Here is a 20,872-nt window from a genome sequence, read left to right as displayed (position 1 = left end):
GCCTCAGTGTAGGTCAGGCAGTCCAAGGTCTTGTATTCCATTATCTTCTTTCTTTCTTTCTGTAGAATCCTACAGTCCAGCGAGCAAAGGGAATGGTACACTCTGCAGTTGACACAGATGGGAGGCAGGGCACATGGAGTATTGGGATGAGAAGGACGTCCACAATCTCGACAGGCAGTGCTGGATGTACAGTGGGAAGACATATGACCGAATTTCCAGCACTTAAAACACTGCATCGGGAGAGGGATATATGGCTTGACATCACAGCGGTAGGCAATCACCTTGACCATCTCAGGTAATGTGTAACCCTCTAAGGCCAAGATGAAGGCACCGGTGGCAACCTGATTATCCCTCGGACCCCGATGGACACGCCGGACGAAGTGAACACTTTGCCACACTAAACTGGCGCACAGCTTGTCATCAGACTCGTAAAAGAAGGCCCCTATGGAATATAATATCCTGGACTATATTTAAGCTCTTATGGGGTGCAATGGAAACAGAAACATCCCCCAGCTTGTCACAGGCGAGTAATGCCCATGATTAGGCAGAGAATGCTGTTTTTACTAAGACTGACCCAGAGCGCATTTTGGACAAGCCCTCCACCTCCACAAACTTGTCCTCTAAATGCTGCACAAAAAACAGCCTTGCCTGACACGATGATTCCCCATCAACTCTCGTACAGGCGAGGTACCGGGGTGAATAACCTTCGCTGCCATCCTTAGCCATGCGTGCCTCCCATGGTGTGGCCAGGGAGGGAAATTATTTGGGGGTCATACTTCTGCGCATTGACTTGAGCCATGGGACAGTTAGAGACTGCTGGTGGATTACCACCAGCAAGAGATGACGTACCATGCTTAATTGTGTGTCATCTGCCCTGATGCAACCCACTCCGACCAAGGGCCCTCCACATGGGTGCCACCCAGCCGCAGCAAGGGCCACCTGGTAGGATGGCCATTGCTGGGAGTCCCGATGCCCCAAGGAGATAGGTATCTACTCCTTGACATACATGGGGAGTTAATGCCGCAGGCATCAGCAGAGTGATCCCTGTGTTGTCAGGGGACTACAACCAACAGGTTACATGGTAGCCCCACCACAATGGACTAGCTACCATGCTGGATATCAGGTGCAAAGAAGCCCATGGTCATTGTCTGAGCAGAAAGAGGCACTGCATAATGAATGGTGGAAAATGCACCCAGGAAGGCGTCCTCGTCCAAAAGACAGAGAATGAGCAGGGCTGCAATGCAATGACAAGAAGTGGGCTAAAGATCTCAATGGACGATGGACACAATGCATCGTGTAAGGCGCCCTTCCCCAACTGGCTTGCTCTTCGGAAAAATTTTGGAGAATGGAGATCAAACCCTACAGGGCACCAACACATAAAGGCCGAAATGAGAGACTCCTTTTGGTCACCTCTTACAACAGGCAGGAATACCTCGGGCATATTCTTACACCTGCACCTGCAGGGGTGGGGGGGGACAAGCCATCAGAGGATACTCCAAGAGCATAGGAATTTCATGAACCATACTACAATGTGAACATTTAAAGTGCACATTCGTATGTCCAGATTCTCAATGAAGTAGACCTTGACCTGATATTAAGCTTTTCAGTGTGGTTTTCGGGCCGTAAATTTTCTTGGAGCACCAGTACTGTATTATATCATATTTGGTTCTTTATTATGGCATAATGCCATACATGCTTGAAGATGAAACTGTGCACTTGAAATGCAGCAAACAGTTGAAACTAGCAAGTACTGTGGAATTAAACACTTTGTTTCAAATACATTGACTGCCTCTGCAGAAAAGGTTAATAACAGTCAAATTTCTGTAGCAAACAGAAAAAAATAACTTCATTGTTCTGCAAGGCGATTAATGCTTGACTGTCAGGAAGGTGGAAATAAAATAAAATCTGAAACTGATGCCATATTTTAGCCTTCTCTAATTATGTGAATGTATATTAATTCACTTGATAGCTCCCAGCCACAGATATCCGTTTGGTTTTCATTTGATGGGAGAGCAAACAAAGAGGAAACAGCAAAATCACTAAATGTAAACACGGGTCACGTGGAGACTACCCACTGTAACTCAGACTGCTCTGTGCATCGGTCCCAGATCTACGATATTTGCAAACTGGGTCAATACTAAAAAAATCGAATTTTCAAAAATAGGTTCATCTTGTAGCGCATATCATTCTGAAAAGTCTGAGACATAAAACATGTGTGTTAGACGAAATGTAAGTGTGCCAAAGTGCAATGCCATGCCTCTTCATACAGCATTCTTCTATCGCACGTCACTGTATTTCACTCTGTGGAATTGAAATGTGTATATTTTGTAATGGATGCCATCGTACTATATTCAGGACAGTGGAAACTGAAATATCCTGTGGTGCCTCTCCTGCTCCCAGTTGGACAATTTGACAGCCTGCCCCTCTTTTAAAAAAAAAAAAAAATCTTGCAATTAATAGCGAATGGGATTATTTGTAATTGGGAGAAAAAGAACTCTTCAGAAAATTTGCACTCTTTATTGCCTGCCCCCATGAACCATGGACCTTGCCGTTTGAGGGGAGGCTTGCATGCCTCAGCGATACAGATGGCCATACCGTAGGTGCAACCACAACGGAGGGGTATCTGTTGAGAGGCCAGGCAAACGTGTGGTTCCTAAAGAGGGGCAGCAGCCTTTTCAGTAGTTGCAGGGGCAACAGTATGGATGATTGACTGATCTGGCCTTGTAACACTAACCAAAATAGCCTTGCTGTGCTGGTACTGCGAACGGCTGAAAGCAAGGGGAAACTACAGCCGTAATTTTTCCCAAGGGCATGCAGGTTTACTGTATGCTTAAATGATGATGGCGTCCTCTTGGGTAAAATATTCCGGAGGTAAAATAGTCCCCCATTCGGATCTCCGGGCGGGGACTACTCAGAAGGACGTCGTTATCTGGAGAAAGAAAACTGGCGTTCTACGGATCGGAGTGTGGAATGTCAGATCCCTTAATCAGGCAGGTAGGTTAGAAAATTTAAAAAGGGAAATGGATAGGTTAAAGTTAGATATAGTGGGAATTAGTGAAGTTCGGTGGCAGGAGGAACAAGACTTTTGGTCAGGCGAAAACAGGGTTATAAATACAAAATGAAATGGGGGTAATGCAGGAGTAGTTTTAATAATGAATAAAAAAATAGGAGTGCGGGTAAGCTACAACAAACAGCATAGTGAACGCATTATTGTGGCCAAGATAGACACGAAGCCCACACCTACTACAGTAGTACAAGTTTATATGCCAACTAGTTCTGCAGATGATGAAGAAATTGATAAAATGTATGATGAGATACAAGAAATTATTCAGGTAGTGAAGGGAGACGAAAATTTAATAGTCATGAGTGACTGGAATTCGAGAGTAGGAAAAAGGAGAGAAGGAAACATAGTAGGTGAATATGGATTGGGGCTAAGAAATGAAAGAGGAAGCCGCCTGGTAGAATTTTGCACAGAGCATAACTTAATCATAGCTAACACTTGGTTCAAGAATCATAAAAGAAGGTTGTATACAAGAAAGAATCCTGGAGATACTAAAGGTATCAGATAGATTATATAATGGTAAGACAGAGATTTAGGAACCAGGTTTTAAATTTTCCCAGGGGCAGATGTGGACTCTGGACACAATCTATTGATTATGAACTGTAGATTAAAACTGAAGAAACTGCAAAAAGGTGGGAATTTAAGGAGATGGGACCTGGATAAACTGACTAAACCAGAGGTTGTACAGAGCTTCAGGGAGAACATAAGGGAACAATTGACAGGAATTGGGGAAAGAAATACAGTAGAAGAACAAAGGGTAGCTCTTAGTGAAGGCAGCACAGGATCAAGTAGGTAAAAAGATGAGGGCTAGTAGAAATCCTTGGCTAACAGAAGAAATATTGAATTTTATTGATGAAAGGAGAAAATATAAAAATTGAGTAAATGAAGCAGGCCAAAAGGAAGACAAACGTCTCAAAAATGAGATCGACAAGAAGTGCAAAACGGCTAAGCAGGGATGGCTAGAGGACAAATGTAAGGATGTAGAGGCACATATCACTACGGGTAAGATAGATACTGCCTACAGGAAAATTAAAAGAGACCTTTGGAGGAAAAAGAGCCACTTGTATGAATATCAAGAGCTCAGATGGAAACCCAGTTCTAAGCAAAGAAGGAAAAGCAGAAAGGTGGTAGGAGTATGTAGAGGGTCTATACAAGGGCGATGTATTTGAGGACAATATTATGGAAATGGAAGAGGATGTAGAAGAAGATGAAATGGAAGATACGATACTGCGTGAAGAGTTTGACAAAGCACTGAAAGACCTGAGTCGAAACAAGGCCCTGGGAGTAGACAACATTCCATTGGAACTACTGACGGCCTTGGGAGAGCCAGTCCTGACAAAACTCTACTATCTGGTGAGCAAGATGTATGAGACAGGCAAAATACCCTCAGACTTCCAGAAGAATATAATAATTCCAATCCCAAAGAAAGCAGGTGTTGACAGATGTGAAAATTACTGAACTATCAGTTTAATAAGCCGCAGCTGCAAAATACTAACGCGAATTCTTTACAGTTGAATGGAAAAACTGGTAGAAGCCGACCACGGGGAAGATCAGTTTGGATTCCGTAGAAATGTTGGAACACGTGAGGCAATACTGACCCTACGACTTATCTTAGAAAATAAATTAAGGAAAGGCAAACCTACGTTTCTAGTATTTGTAGACTTAGAGAAAACTTACGACAATTTTGACTGGAATACTCTCTTTCAAATTCTAAAGGTGGCAGGGGTAAAATACAGGGAGCGAAAGGCTATTTACAATTTGTACAGAAACCAGATGGCAGTTATAAGAGTCGAGGGGCATGAAAGGGAAGCAGTGGTTGGGAAGGGAGTGAGACAGGGTTGTAGCCTCTCCCCGATGTTATTCAATCTGTATATTGAGCAAGCAGTAAAGGAAACAAAAGAAAAATTCGGAGTAGGTATTAAAATCAATGGAGAAGAAATAAAAACTTTGAGGTTCGCCGATGACATTGTAGTTCTGTCAGAGTCAGCAAAGGACTTGGAAGAACAGTTGAACGGAATGGACAGTGACTTGGACGGAGGACGAGGATAATGGAATGTAGTCGAACTAAGTCGGGTGATGCTGAGGGAATTAGATTAGGAAATGAGACAGTTAAAGTAGTAAAGGAGTTTTGCTATTTGGGGAGCAAAATAACTGATGATGGTCGAAGTAGAGAGGATATAAAATGTACACTGGCAATGGCAAGGAAAGCGTTTCTGAAGAAGAGATATTTGTTAACATTGGGTATAGATTTAAGTGTCAGGAAGTCATTTCTGAAAGTATTTGTATGGAAGTGAAACATGGACGATAAATAGTTTGGACAAGAAGAGAATAGAAGCTTTCGAAATGTGGTGCTACAGAAGAATGCTGAAGATTAGATGGGTAGATCACATAACTAATGAGGAGGTAGTGAACAGAATTGGGGAGAAGAGGAGTTTGTGGCACAACTTGACAAGAAGAAGGGATCGGTTGGTAGGACATGTTCTGAGGCATCATGGGATCACCAATTTAGTACTGGAGGGCAGTGTGGAGGGTAAAAATCGCAGAGGGAGACCATGAGATGAATACACTAAGCAGATTCAGAAGGATGTAGGTTGCAGTAAGTACTGAGAGATGAAGAAACTTGCACAGGATAGAGTAGCATGGAGAGCTGCATCAAACCAGTCTCAGGACTGAAGACAACAACAACATTGCCTATTAGCTAATAACTTGCTGTTTTGTGTGACATAAAATTAAATATAGGATACATAAAACCAATAAAGACAAGAGACAAACAAGGAGGTACATATTTAGTCAATCCTTAGCTTATAGCATTTTTTCCTCTCTTATCTTGCTACAGCTTTACGTGACGTGCTTTCCTTTCTGCGAAAGAATCTATTACCTCACCAAAGTTCGTCAAACGTTTTGCTACATGAAAAATTGAAATGTCGTTATCTAATACTGAAAAAGTTGTTAATACAAATAACACCCCAAGACTGGTGCGGTTTCTCGATCTGATTACATCTATTGTGTCACTGTCTGCTAGATAAAACAAAATAGGCCTTTCTAATATTGCAGCAATTTTGTAACACACACCAAATAAACGAGACTGTTTTGGGACAAATGGTCATTTTTATAACACGACAAAATACAATTAAGGTGGTACCAATAACAAATGCACCAGTTTCTCAAGTTCTCAAGCATGAGATCAAAAAGAAGTATTACGAATTTTCTTGTTGTGGTCTTCAGTCCTGAGACTGGTTTGATGCAGCTCTCCATGCTAATCTATCCTGTGCAAGCTCCTTCATCTCCCAGTACCTACTGCAACCTACATCCTTCTGAATCTGCTTAGTGTATTCATCTCTTGGTCTCCCTCTATGATTTTTACCCTTCACACTGCCCTCCAATGCTAAATTCGTGATCCCTTGATGCTCCAGGACATGTCCTACCAACCGATCCCTTCTTCTAGTCAAGTTGTGCCACAAACTTCTCTTCTCCCCAATCCTATTCAATACCTTCTCATTAGTTACGTGATGTACCCACCTAATCTTCAACATTCTTCTGTAACACCACATTTCAAAAGCTTCTATTCTCTTCTTGTCCAAACTATTTATTGTCCATGTTTCACTTCCATACATGGCTACACTCCATACAAACACTTTCAGAAACGACTTTCTGACGCTTAAATCAATACTCGATGTTAACAAATTTCTCTTCTTCAGAAACGCTTTCCTTGCCATTGCCAGTCTACATTTTATATCCTCTCTACTTTGACCATCATCAGTTATTTTGCTCCCCAAATAGCAAAACTCCTTTACTACTTTAAGCGTCTCATTTCCTAATCTAATTCCCTCAGCATCGCCCGACTTAATTCGACTACATTCCATTATCCTCGTTTTGCTTTTGTTGATGTTCATCTTATATCCTCCTTTCAAGACACTGTCCATTCCATTCAACTGCTCTTCCAAGTCCTTTGCTGTCTCTGACAGAATTACAATGTCATCGGCGAACCTCAAAGTTTTTATTTCTTCTCCATGGATTTTAATACCTACTCCGAATTTTTCTTTTGTTTCCTTTACTGCTTGCTCAATATACAGATTGAATAACATCGGGGAGAGGCTACAACCCTGTCTCACTCCCTTCCCAACCACTGCTTCCCTTTCATGCCCCTCGACTCTTATAACTGCCATCTGGTTTCTGTACAAATTGTAAATAGCCTTTCGCTCCCTGTATTTTACCCCTGCCACCTTTAGAATTTGAAAGAGAGTATTCCAGTCAAAATTGTCGTAAGTTTTCTCTAAGTCTACAAATACTAGAAACGTAGGTTTGCCTTTCCTTAATTTATTTTCTAAGATAAGTCGTAGGGTCAGTATTGCCTCATGTGTTCCAACATTTCTACGGAATCCAAACTGATCTTCCCCGAGGTCGGCTTCTACCAGTTTTTCGATTCGTCTGTAAATAATTCGCGTTAGTATTTTGCAGCTGCGACTTATTAAACTGATAGTTCGGTAAGTTTCACATCTGTCAACACCTGCTTTCTTTGGGATTGGAATTATTATATTCTTCTGGAAGTCTGAGGGTATTTCGCCTGTCTCATACATATTGCTCACCAGATGGTAGAGTTTTGTCAGGACTGGTTCTCCCAAGGCCGTCAGTAGTTCTAATGGAATGTTGTCTACTCCCGGGGCCTTGTTTCTTATTCTTCCATTATTTGTGTGATGTCCCCGTTTCTTCTCCTTCCTCGTTGTAACAAACAATCTTGTCATCAACAATTCTGTAGCTATTCCTGCCATTGTCAAAATTTGTTCACTGATTAACTTCACTAACCCTGCCAGAATCACGTGTTTAGATATCCCATGATTATTCTCCAGTCAGGCATTGTTACATGTTCATACAACACATTTTCTGCGTTACTTCCGGAATACAACTTCAGTGGCTGCTAGCTGGGGACTGTACAACTGGTTCTTATTAGCGTAGCGATCTGGCAAAAAATTTATGTCAAAATTTCATTTTCTTTGATACACCGAGAAGACAATACGTGATCTTTCTCACCTGTTATTCCTGTTAGTCATTTACTTCCACTCTGGTTGTCTGAATCTATAGGTTTCGCTAATAATTAGAACAACGCTGATCATTTGCAAACCCAATCAACCTCATAATCAGACAGCGATTGGCATTCATCCATTTGGCTTTACTCCGCTCAGCTTTTATAGCCCCATCCCCTTTTGTCTGCGGAAAGTTTATTTCTAGATGTGACGAGGATTCTTCTGACAGAGACATCATGTACACTGTGCATACATTCAAAAATCAACTTATGATTCATTCAGAAATCAACTTAAAACATGTTCAAAAATGTTCCAAAACCAACAGGGAAGCATTTCAAAATCATATGAATAATCGATAGACGAACGTGCGCTGGATACTAGGTGCTTTGTGAGACAAGTTTTTTTTCCCCTCAAGAATATAAATCTGGCCCCCCAATTTACCAGTAGCATCTAGCTGCTTGCTGCGACTGCTTGCACAGCCAACAGCCACCCTGTAGCCAGAAGTGGGAGAATCTACTACTCAAACACGACTCAACAGTGCATGCGCATGAGCCTGCTTGTAACTGCTAAAATGAATCTAATGTAAACAGTTGTGACTTCATGCTCATCGGAGGCAATTTTTTATGAAGCACTGCATAGTCTTCCTACAGCCTTTGACACATTTTGCTGTTGGCAGACACTTGCACGAGCACTGTGTGTCATCGAATATGTTAGAGTATCAGTTCTTACCAGTCAAAATTAAAAAAATAAACAGAAAACTAGAAAAACGAAAAATTCCCAGAATTCTAAAAAATTACCGGTTTTCTCCAGGATGAAAAAATTCCTGGGTTTTTCCTGGATTTCCTGGTTGTCTCGGGTCATATACACGAAGCAACATTTATTGACAACAATAACATGAATTTACATTAACATGTAATGGTAGGTATCAGACAATCTCTTTAGGCTACGTTAGTCACATCACCTCATTTCTGCCATTTCTTTATCACAAAAACAGGACCCACCACCCTGGCAAAGTTATCATTGGATAAATTAGAGTGTATATGATTCCAAGGTAATAGTTATCCACCTCACTCTTCCACGATGAATCACAAATAATTACTGTAAAATTCCCTTATCACTTGAGGGATGGAATGATGGAGGAAAATGACTTGCTGTGTCCCATGATTTGACTCTAAACAATTTCTTTCTTGTGGGAAACACTTAAAATATGCAATCTACCACGAAGTCCCAACCACACTAGATGATAAGTGATAATGAATCACTGCAATTTGAGCAAATGCTTAAGTGAAGCACGAAACTTCATTGCACTAAGAAGATTATTCATCTTGTGAGTAAAATATTTAGCTAATAGACTTTGGTATTCCATTTTATTATAGTTTTGAGTATGTTGCACAGTTGTCTGATAATAGATTTTTATGAAAGCTACCCAAATTCTTTAAGAGGCATTCAAGCTGTCTATGGGCAAAGTCAGTTGTGATAATTATTTTGTCTACACATAGCTGAATACAGATGATCCTTTTCTCTGTGGACAGGGTACTTTTCAATAATTTTTTAAACGAATACAGTTGGAAAATCTCTCTCTTTTGGTGCTGACAAGTCACCCATTAAAAGCCACAGCACTGGCTTAAACGGAAATCTAAGTGAGAAAAATGTTACTGGTTTCACAAAAACTGTTTGCTTGAACATGAGGGCATATGCAGATTTGAAATAGTTCTCCTAAGCACCTTTTGATATGCTTGAAGATGGCATATCGTGCAACTCATAAAAAACTGTAGCTGACCATGTATCTCTGTTGCATTAAGTAGTGCCAGGAGGAATTTTGTTTTGTTTTGTTTTTAATCACAGTAACCTCAGCCTATCTCTTGCTACCTATAATGAGCAAGTCTGGCACGAAAGTCTTGGACGGTGGTGTTTGCACCAAAACAGCATACTCTAACTTCTTTTTGTCTCAGTTTTGGTATATTCCTGAGAATACTTCTGCGAAAGTTTCAATGCTAATGTTAACAAGCATCATATCACTGTACTTGTCCTGCCAATACCTTTCAAATACAATTAGAAATAGAATACCATTTAACAAAAAGAGAAAGACAATAAGTATTTCAAGATTGCAGTTGACGTCTTGCTCTGCACATGAGCGATTCATTATTGTCCATTAATGATCAAATCTACGCTTAAGAATGGTAGCAAATGACTGATACCAAACAATACCATTTATATTTTGATACCAAGCAATACCATTTATATTTTAACTTGAATTTCAGGTACTAAAAGTATATCAAGCATCATGTTACTTCATACTGTTTCTCTGTTGTAAGTTGAGAATCAAATTATACGATTCCTGTAAACAGTACATCGATATTATCTTAAAGAAATGTTTAATTTGTTTACATATTAAATCTGCTACGGATGAATTGCCCAAGATTGCGATTGTTAGTAGTTGCGACTAGTTATGACACTGCGCACACTACTATATGTTAATTACAAGTTTTGACAACTGCCAATGGCTGACACAGTTATACCTGTCATTCAGTCTTCACAGATTAAGCCTTTGTTATGATTACAGTCACTGTGCTACAGTCTATGCCTCCCTGCAGTTTATCTTGGCAATGCTTCTTCACTGACTCCCCCACCCCTTTAATCAACCTTTTATTTCATATCTTTGTCAAAAATTATTGTCACCACCATGGAGATAAATTGACCAACAGCAACTTTACAGCTAATCCCAAAGTTAAAAAACACAATATTTTCTTAAATAGTAATTCCAAGTAGAAACTCCATATATTGGACGTCCACACACCTAATGAGCCAATTTCACCTGCAGTTTGGAGTTTTACATACACATAGAACTCCAAACTTTTTTGAGCCAGCTTCTCATAGATAACAACCACTTATCACTCCCACTCATTTTTGGGTTCACTCTTATTATGTCAAATATTTTAAAGTGAAGTTTACTGCCCAAATAACACTATCAAGTAAGTAGCCAATGTAAATATCCTTTCTTCTGTACTTATGAAGAGCATTTACGTAACGACCACTAATGAATTATTGTCATGACATAGTACTGCATATTGTTTATCCCTTGCACTAAACTTAATTTTTGTTTTTTTATGTTCTTGAGGATAAAAATGAGAACAATATCCAAGGTACATAGACTAGAAAGATTGGGCGTTCTGGCGAGTACGCTCTGATTGGTCAGCAATGTGTTACATAACTTAGCAGCCCACATGGGACAATCACACTCTCGCTAATGGGAATTTTACACTGCAAAACAATATTTCATGTCTCTCTTGTTTCCATTTTTAGCATCTGACTCATTGAGTTCAAGATGATTCGAAAGAAGTAGTATTTGAAATTTTTGAAAGGAAATGTTAAGCAGTAGAAGCACTGATGACAATACTTGTTACCATCCAAAGCAAGCTATAAATGACCCGTCACAAAAACTAACAGCTTAAGAGTGTCACATCATGATCGTGATACACTATCTGATCAAAAGTATCCAGATACCCCCAAAAACATACGTTTTTCATGTTAGGTTCATTGTGCTGCCACCTACTGCCAGGTACTCCAAATCAGCGACCTCAGTAGTCATTAGAAATTGTGAGAGAGCAGAATGGGGCACCCTGCAGAATTCGCGGACTTCGAACATGGTCAGGTGATTGGGTGTCACTTGTGTCATACGTCTGTATGTGAGATTTCCACACCCGTAAACATCCCTAGGTCCACTGTTTCTGATGTGATAGTGAAGTGTAAACGTGAAGGGAGACTTACAGCACAAAAGTGTACAGGCCAACCTCGTCTGTTGACTGACAGAGACCGAAGACAGTTGAAGAAGGTCGTAATGTGTAATAGGCAGACATCTATCCAGACCATTACACAGGATTTCCAAACTTCATCAGGATCCAATGCGAGTACTATGACAGTTAGGCGGGAGGTGAGAAAACTTGGATTTCATGGTTGAGCAGCTCCTCATAAGCCACACATCACAGTGGTAAATGTGAAACGGTGTAAGGAGCATAAACATTGGATGACTGAACAGCAGAAAAACGTTGTGTAGAGTGACGAATCACGGTACACTATGTGGCAATCCGTTGGCAGGGTGTAGATATGGCGAATGCCCAGTAAACATCATCTGTCAGCATGTGTAGTGCCAACAGTAAAATTTGGAGGCGGTGGTGTTATAGTGTGGTCATGTTTCTCACGAAGGGGCTTGCACCCCTTGTTGTTTTATGTGGCCCTATCACAGCATAGGTCTACATTGATGTTTTAAGCACCTTCTTGCTTCCTACTTTTGAAGAGCAATTCGGGGATGACGATTGCACCTTTCAACACAATCAAGCACCTGTTCATATTGCACGGTCTGTAGTGGAGTAGTTACACGGCAATAACATCCCTGTAATGGACTGGCCTGCACAGAGTCTTGACATGAACCCTATACAACACCTTTGGGATATTTTGGAATTCCAACTTCTTGCCAGGCCTCACCGATGGACATAGATACTTCTCCTCAATGCAGCATTCTGTGAAGAATGGGCTTCCATTCCCCAAGAAACCTTCTAGCACTAGACTGAACATATGCCCGCAAAAGTCATCAAGGTTAAGGGTGGGCCAACATCATACTGAATTCCAGTATTACCGATGGAGGGCGCCACGAACTTCTAAGTCACTTTCAGCCAGGTGTCTGGATATTTTTGATCACATAGTGTATATTGGCTGCTCCACTTTGAAAATAAACTTCTTATTTTTGTATTGTCCTAACTGTGACATCATCAGATGAATTGTGGCAGCACCACTGTCAAAAGTTCATTTCATCAAAGCTTAGAAGCCATAGCCTGAAATGGTGACCTAACCTTAGGTAAATGTAGTGCTTCCTTTCAAATGTGGCCGAGCGGTTCTAGGTGCTTCAGTCTGGAACGGCGCTGCTGCTACGGTCGCAGGTTCGAATCCTGCCTCGGGCATGGGTGTGTGTGATGTCCTTAGGTTAGTTAGGTTTAAGTAGTTCTAAGTTTAGGGGACTGATGAAATCAGATGTTAAGTTCCATAGTGCTTAGAGCCATTTGAACCTTTCAAATGCCTGATTGGCACTTAACTGCTTTGTCCATTTTTGGAGCACTGATTGAGAGAGCAAAGGATAGTCCTTTCTTCTTAGTAAGCATATACTTTTGAAGACAACACTGTAAAAGTAAGAGCATTTGCAATGTCTTCTGAACTTCATTTTACACTTTTTTTCCTTACTTCACCAGGTGTTGAATTTGTCCTTGGGTGAAATCCTGAGACAATATACCGTAATATTAAGTTCCTTACTTACTCTTCCCATGTTTTTACTAGCAGGAACAGATGCCTTGAGAGGTACACCCGGTTTTTAACTTTCTGCATGTTTTTGCTCTATTTAAGCGTTTCTGCTCTTCACAGTAGCCAATTCTTTCTTAATGTCTTAATTTCTTGCTCTCTGATTATAATGATGGGATCAGAAGGAATTTCTATGTTAACTGACTTGTACAATTTTGTTTGCCCGGTAGACAAAACTTCCAACATTTTGATAGCCCTCTTCCATGGTCTGTTGTTACTACGACGTTTTCTTTCTGCTAAGTTGTCTTCTATGTTATTAGAACTTGCAGCAACAGGTTTATTTCCGTGCCAGTTTCATAGTTTTTGGGATGGAACTGCATCTGAGTTCAGCAAGTTTCCTACAGGTAAACCAAACAACTCATTTTGCATGTCGCATTTGTAATCCTGAAGATGAAATTTTTTGGAACATAGCCTTGTGTTTTTAATACTGACCTTGTCCTCTAGTTTGCAATGAGACAATCATTCATGATTAAGTTCTAAGTCTTTCGGAAATCAATGGTAAAGAATACCCTCAGTTCTACGACCAGAGTTGCTGCACTTAGCAACAGCACAGTATGATGTGTTTTTGTTAATTTCACTTGGAAAATACCATGGACAAACTGCCATGATTACAAAAGATATCACTTTGAACAGGAATATGCCACAGGTCTCCCGCTACATTCAAGGAAGCATGAATACAGCACAGATGCCTTGAGGGGTACACCCGGTTTTTTAGCTTCCAGCAAGTTCTTGCTCTAGATAAGCATTTCTGCTCTTCACAGTAGCTAATTGTTTCTTAATTTCTTACTCTCGGATTATAACGATGGGATCCCAATACTCTCTCTCTCTCTCTCTCTCTCTCTCTCTCTCTACACACACACACACACACACACACACACACACACACACACACACACAGAGAGAGAGAGAGAGAGAGAGAGAGAGAGAGAGAGAGAGAGATAACTTAGTGACTGGTTTATTAGTTCCTTTAACTGTGGCATCTATATCATTCCTAATTTTTGTCCATAGCTTCTTTTTAGATGCTTTCCTCCAGCTTATATTTTTCTCTCTATGGTGCTCTTGATGGTATTTCATCTACAGCTTATTTCCTTCCAGTGGCACCTTAAAAACTTCGAGCATTCTCTCTTGTTGAAACTCTTCTTCTTCTTTTTCTTTTTTTCCCCACCCATTTGGTACCAACCCATGAAATACTTTACAAAACATAAGACAGTGAAAAAGATGTTGCTCTTTGTAGGTACTAAACCCACTACTAAAGTCTCTCTTGTACGACCCTTAGTTTGTTAAAATTAATACCTTCAAGATCACTTTTCAGTTATGTTCTATTAATACTTTCTTGACCTTCAATTCTATCTTCATTTCATTCTTGGGAACTTCAAGCCTTACTTTGGGAAGTGTATTGGTATCCAAATTGTCTCCTACTTCTCTGGATTAATCTGACTCAATCAAACTTAAATCCCTTTATTATTTTATCAGGTCTTCATTTTTTTGAGTCGTCAGTCTTCTGACTGATTTGATGCGGTCTGCCAGGAATTCTTCTCCTCTGCCAATCTCTTCATTTCAGATTAGCACCTGCAATCTACGTCCTCAATTATCTGTTGGATGTATTCCTATCTCTGTCGTCCTCTACAGTTTTTGTCCTCTACAGCTCCCTCCACAAACATGGAAGTCATTCCCTCATATCTTTAACGGATGTCCTATCATCCTGCCCATTCTCCTTGTCAGTTTTTTTCCAAGTATTCCTTTACTCTATGATTCTGCGCAGTACGACCTCATTCCTTACCTTTATCAGTACATCTCATTTTCAACATATGCCTGTAGCACATCTCAAATGCTTCGATTTGCTCCTATTCCGGTTTTCCCGAAGTCCATGTTTCTCTACCATCAATGCTGTGCTCCAAACGCACATTCTCAGAAATTTCTTCCTCAAATTAAGGCCTATATTTGATATTAGTAGCCTTCTCTTGGCCATGAATGCCCTTTTTGCCATGCTAGTCTGCTTTTGATGTCCTCCTTGCTCCATTCGTCATTGGTTATTTTGCTGCCTATGCAGCAGAATTCCTTAACTTCATCTACTTTGTGACCATCCAGTTTGATAAGTTCTTCGCTGTTTTCATTTCTGCTACTTCTCATTACTTTTGTCTTTCTCCAGTTTACTCTAAATCCATATTTTGTACTCATTAGACTGTTCATTCCATTCAGCAGATCATGTAATTCTTCTTCACTTCCACTCATGATAGCAATGTCATCAGTGAATTGCATCATTGATATCCTCTCACCTTGAATTTTAATCCTACTGCTGAAACTTCCTTTTATTTCTATCATTGCTTCTTCGATGTACAGACTGAACAGTGGGGCGGAAGACTACATCCCAGTCTTACACCCTTTTTAATTCGAGTATTTCATTGTTGGTTGTCCACTCTTATTATTCCCTCTTGGCTCTTGTACATATTGTATATTACCCATCTCACCCTATAGCTTAACCCTATTTTTCTCAGAATTTCAACACCTTGCACCATTTTACATTGTCAAATGCTTTTTCCAGGTCGACAAGTCCTACGAATGTGTCTTGATTTTTCTTTAGTTTTGCTTCCATTATCAACCATAACGTCGGAATTGTCTCTCTGCTGCACTTACCTTTAGAAAGCCAAACTGATCGTCATTTAACGCATCCTCAATTTTCTTTTCCATTCTTCTATGTATCATTCTTGTCAGCAACTTAGAGATACATGAGCTATGAAGCTGATTGTAGGGTAGTTCTCCCATTTGTCAGCTCTTGCAGTCTTCAGAATTGTGTGGATGATATTTTTCCAAAATTCAAATAGTATGTTGCCAGACACACACACACACACACACACACACACACACAAACCAACCTGAATAGTCATTTTGTTGCCACTTTCCACAATGATTTTAGAAATTCTGATGGAATGTTATCTATCTCATCTGCCTTGTGTGGTCTTAAGTCCTCCAAAGCTCCCTTAAATTCTGATTCTAATTCTGGATCCCTGATCTCTTCTAAATTGACTCCTGTTTCTTCATCTATCACATCAGACAAACATTCCCTCTCAGAGGCCTTCAATGTACTCTTTCCACCTATCCGCTCTCTCCTCTGCATTTAACAGTGGAATTCCTGTTGCACTCTTAATGTTACCACCCTTGTTTTTAATTTCACTGAGGGTTATTTTGACTTTCCGCATGTTGAGTCAGTCCTTTCAACAATCATTTCTTTTTTGATTTCTTCACATTTTTCATGCAGCCATTTCATCTTCGTTTCCCTGCACTTCCTAGACATTTCATTCCTCAGCAACTTCTGTTTCTGTATTCTTGAATTTCCTGGAACATTTTTGTACTTCCTTTTTTTGTTGATCAACTGAAGTATTTCTTTCATTACCCATAGTTTCTTCGCAGTTACCTTCTTTGTACCTATGTTTTCCTTTCCAACTTACGCGATTGGCCTTTTTAGAGATGTTCATTCCTCTTCAACAGTACCAACCACCGTGTTATTCCTGCTGTCGACTCTGATAAGAACAAGCCTATCACTGAACTGTTCACAGTAACACATTCTCTATCCTACCTTCCAATTCATAACAAATCCTACTCCTGTTATACCATTTTCTCCTGCTGTTGATATTACCCTACACTCATGTAACCAGAAATCCTTGTCTTCTTTCCATTTCATTTCACACACCCCTACAATATCTAGACTGAGCTTCTGCATTTACCTTTTCAGATTTTCTAACTTCCCTACTATGTTCAAGCTTCTGACTCCTTCATTAGAAATGCTTTATTCCAGTCGACTTGTTTGAGCTTCTGTCTCATTTGCTTTAGTTTCTAACTTCTCATGTAATAATTTAACTGGCCAACATCATCCAGTTCAATATTGTTCAGTTTTGGTCAAGCTGTTATCCACACAGTATACTCCTGACACACTTTCTTCACAGTTTCTATATCAAAATCAGGTAACCATCATTCTTTTCCATAGGAATGCTGTACCTCTCCCAAAGCAAAAACGTGGTAAAGCTGCCAATGTACCCCATAATCACAACCATACCATCTCAAATGCATTACAAAATACTTTTTGAGATTATTTGTGTGTTTTATCTAAAAAGCTGTTCAGTAATGTTACGTGAGCTTACAAATAAACATTGTATTGAGTCAGATTACATTTTCTGTTAAATAAAAGGAAAAACATCTGCTGCATGACATTAAATACTTTCACAGGGAGAGATGTTTGTATTATAAATCATCCTGAATCTGAAAAGTTGTAGTAACACGAAAGACTCAACATGGATTATCACTTGTGGCAATATTTCCATGAAAATAAATGAATGCTACAACTTAATTTTTGACAATATAATGTAGTTGGATGGATAAAAAAATCTACTCACAAAGCGGCAGCAGGAAAACACGTGTACAAAAAAAAAATGTTTTACATATGCAACCTTTTGGAGCCAGTGGCTCCTCCTTCCAGCAGAAGGATTGAAGGGGAAGAAAGGAGGTGTGAAGGAAAAGGACTGGAGAGGTTTAGGAAGAGGGGCAGAGCTCTGGAAAGTCAGCCATAACCCCATATCACGGGAGACTTTCCCAAACTCTACCCCTTTTCCTAAATCTCTCCAGTCCTTTTCCTTCACACCTCCTTGCTTCCCCTTCGACCCTTCTGCTGGAAGAAGGTGCCAGTGGCTCTGAAAGCTTGCCTATGTAAAACCTTTTTTTTTTTATATATGTGCGTTCTCCTGCCACTGCTTGGTTAGTACTTTTTTTATCCATCCAGTTACATTAGAAAGCTACTTCATTGACATGAGAATTTATCCTAATTTAAGAAAAAAATTCAAATACTAAACCCACAAAATTTATAAACCACCACTCCTTTTTAAAATTAATTCAGCATGTTGTTCTTGTTATTCTATCAACTACTTTCCAGTAACATTTGTTTCCAAGTTGACATTGGGCACTCCAACATGACACACAAAAAATAATATATTACCACAGATGATTTTTTATTCTATGGTTACTGACAGTGTAAAAACTGATGTTATCATCTGAAGTATCATTCTGAAATCAAGATAATATCTGTTAAATTTGTCATTGTTACACATCATAACACCAATATCCAAATATGTTGCCTTTTCACGATTATTATTATCTTTCTTTTCTCAGACGTTATGTCTGGTCAAAAATGGAAAGTGACGCGGACCTGGATCAAGCGTGACTTCCTTTTACCTGTACGGTATATGTTATATTGCATTTAGGAACTTTCGGGTAATTGAACATGTATCAATAATTACGGATTTCTGTAGTTGTATATATACTTATATATTATTATTATTATTATTATTATTATTATTAATATTAATATTACTTGTCCATGGCTGATTAAGTGTCAAACCAATATACTATATTCATCTAACAATCTTGTAAATTAGGTGAATTTATATAGTGTTTAGTAATGCAAAACAACAGAACACACAGATTTAATGCAACAGTCACTTCACTATTTTTTTTGTTCATTCAGTTTGATAAGACTTTCATACTTAAATCTGACCAAACAATGATCAACTAGCACACACCTTGTCAGATTTTTCCTTTAAATCAGAAATCATTATATGCCCACCAGTTTTACTACACAGTCAGTATTAATGTTCATTACTTTGCATTTCATCAACTGTCTCTCTCTGTCCCGCTGAGCCCAAAATGAGCTGACACATTAAATGTATGCAAAAACATTGAAGTGCTCCATAAGAGTCATTTCAGTGGTAACAATGGCAGAAGAAAGTGGAACTAACATCTTTAATTACACACACTCACAGAAAAACCTGACAATTAATGTGAAGTAATTGGGATTATCTTAATTATTAAGATTCTTCTGTTTTCATTTTTATCAGTGTCCCTTGGCCAACTCTCATTTTTATTTTTTTGGCCCCAACGGTATAAGGTTCAAGGCATGAGGGCAGTTTTCATTTCCTCTTCAGTATCTAATGGTGAAGAACCCAACAGCATTTAGGACGGAAGAAGAGTTCTCTGGAATGACTTAACTGGCAGAAGATACATCTTCCAAGGAACCTAAAAACACTTCTGCCTAGCAGTTAAGCATTGACTCATCAAAGGCTAGAGGGGGGAGGGGGAATTACCTGCCCTACCTGGGTGGGGTTTTGCTATGGGCTGGTAACCCATATATGTACAAAGGTACACACTACAATGTCTCACATCAAGCATCAGAGAAAACTACTAGGTATGAACACGGACCACAAAAAAGGTTTAATGGGTGTACTAAATGTGGTCAAATGATATGCACAGGGACTAGGATCAAATGAAAGTGAACTAAACAGAATTCTCCAAGAGCATAAAATAAATATTGGTGTGATCACAGAAACAAAGGCACAAAAGAGCCAAAAGACTATATCATGCTTTACAATGAAGTGACTCAAACACCAAGATCATGTTGTGGAATAGCAGCTTTAATAGACAAGAAATGGAGGTATAAAATAAGTTTAGTAAATGAAAGCCTCTTAGCAATAAGATTAAAATCCAACAGGGGACATCTAACAGGAACTTGTGCACCTGAGGAAGGGAAGAAAAAGAAGCACGACATTTACTATGAAGAACTTCAGAAATGTCTAAATAAAGCAAATTATAACGACCAAGTAACATTAATAGGAGACTTAAAGACGAGATTTCAAAAAGTACCAGTTCCTAATTTAACAGGTACTAATGAGGAAGATGACTGTAAATTAAAATGGAGCAAAACAGAGGGAATTCATAACATTTAATGAATTGAAGATAAGCACCTTCTTAAAGAAGAAAGGCATATGCTAATTTACATGTATCTGCACAAGGTTACTGGTCACTAACACTTATATAGTAATCAAAAGTTCTCTCCAATGATAACAGACACTCAAGTATATAGAGATAACAACATAAATATGGACTGCTGCCTTGTAAAATCAAAATTCCATCTATGGACAAGATGGGAAAAGTAATAAAAAATAAAATCAAAGATGAGGAAAATTTAAACAAAAGATTTAAGATACCTCTGTCGCAAGAACATAGCATAAGAAAACTGTGCCAGAACATACTCACGCAACTACTGAATGAAATACCAACTACTGAAGACACAAACAAAGAATGGTCTAATATTAAAAATGCTATAAAACAGGTAGCAAGTGAAGTGATAGGTGAAATACATTGGTCCAATTGGAAAAGAGGTTTAAAAATATGGAACAAAGAGATACAAAAAGTCATAACAAATACACAAAAATCATATAATGAGTACTTACAGAAGAAATAATTAGAAGCTAAAGAGCAATACCGTCAGAAAAACAAATGAAGCAAAAGCAATAGTAAGATCATCACATAGTACATTGTGGGATGTGTTTGTAAGCAGAGACTAATATGATAGGAGACATGATATAGCATACAAATTAACGAAATATTTGAACAAACAAGA

At 39.2% G+C, this 20,872-nt stretch overlaps 1 protein-coding gene across 1 annotated transcript in view; it reads right to left on the bottom strand.

Moving 5' to 3' along the window:
- The window catches only part of LOC126259262 (mucin-12), a 310,106-nt gene that overhangs the window by 32,828 nt on the left and 256,406 nt on the right, over positions 1-20,872 (bottom strand). The window lies entirely within an intron of this gene.

This window comes from Schistocerca nitens, chromosome 5 (assembly GCF_023898315.1).
Source record: "Schistocerca nitens isolate TAMUIC-IGC-003100 chromosome 5, iqSchNite1.1, whole genome shotgun sequence".
Taxonomy (NCBI): Eukaryota; Metazoa; Arthropoda; class Insecta; order Orthoptera; family Acrididae; genus Schistocerca; species Schistocerca nitens.
This window is presented reverse-complemented; position numbering and strand designations above follow the sequence as displayed.